We start from the raw sequence: 735 nt of genomic DNA, 5'->3' as shown, positions 1-735 counted from the left end.
GCCTGGGTGCCCCGCGGGCACGGTGCCCGGTGTCCTGAGGCAGAGAGGCGGCCTGCCGTTCGCAGGGTGGAGGGACATGGCCCCGGGGACAGAGGGACCAGTGGTCTCTGCTCTGTCCTCCTGCAGACAGATGATGGCCCTGGACAAGGTTAAACACCCCCCTCCCCCGCACACCCCCCTCTCCCCCGCGGGCATGTCTCCCGTGGACTCTCCGCGCCTTCGCTTCTGCAAGGCCAGGGTCCCACGGGAACGGGGAACAGGCTGCGACACAGTCCGATCAGATGCAGGGGAGGGTGTGGGAGCCCCGACTCCGTTGTGGGCGGTATGGGCCCCAAACCCCCGAGGACCGGGGAGCCCCGTGTCCGGGTGCTCCTGGGGGAGCAGAAGGGCCCGAGCAAGGGCACAGAAAAGACAGGCCTGAGGTCTGCGAGGCTGGGACTGCGCCCCGCCCGCCCCTCACTCACTGTGTGCCGAGGCAGGAACAACCCCCCTGAGACTCAGTTTCCCCACCCGTGAGGAGGCCCTGGGGGCTGAGCTGACCCTGAGCGCCCTCACTGTTAGCGCAGTCCCTGCCGCTGGCGCCAGGCTTCTCTCCCGCTTCAGACAGATCCGCGTCCCCAGAGCCGAGCTGGGCTGTCCGGCAGGGACTTCCCATCCGTGGGGACGGCTCCACGCGAGGTCCAGGGGTGTCCCGTGTCCCGAGGCCTCACCGGGAAAGTGTGGCTTCCCCATCCA

The 735-nt window shown here is 69.1% G+C and overlaps 1 protein-coding gene and 1 long non-coding RNA gene across 2 annotated transcripts in view; one reads left to right on the top strand and one right to left on the bottom strand.

The window, feature by feature from the left end:
- LOC107182198 overlaps positions 1 to 546 on the top strand; it is a 10,814-nt gene extending 10,268 nt beyond the window's left edge. The window contains exon 3 of the long non-coding RNA XR_001512918.1: positions 536 to 546. This is a non-coding gene — a long non-coding RNA (uncharacterized LOC107182198). The remainder of the gene's footprint in view (positions 1 to 535) is intronic.
- The window catches only part of RUNX1 (runt related transcription factor 1), a 74,388-nt gene that overhangs the window by 10,788 nt on the left and 62,865 nt on the right, over positions 1 to 735 (bottom strand). The gene's annotated exons all lie outside the window — the stretch shown is intronic.

The sequence above is a fragment of the Myotis davidii genome, unplaced genomic scaffold, assembly GCF_000327345.1.
Source record: "Myotis davidii unplaced genomic scaffold, ASM32734v1 scaffold170, whole genome shotgun sequence".
Classification (NCBI taxonomy): Eukaryota; Metazoa; Chordata; class Mammalia; order Chiroptera; family Vespertilionidae; genus Myotis; species Myotis davidii.
This window is presented reverse-complemented; position numbering and strand designations above follow the sequence as displayed.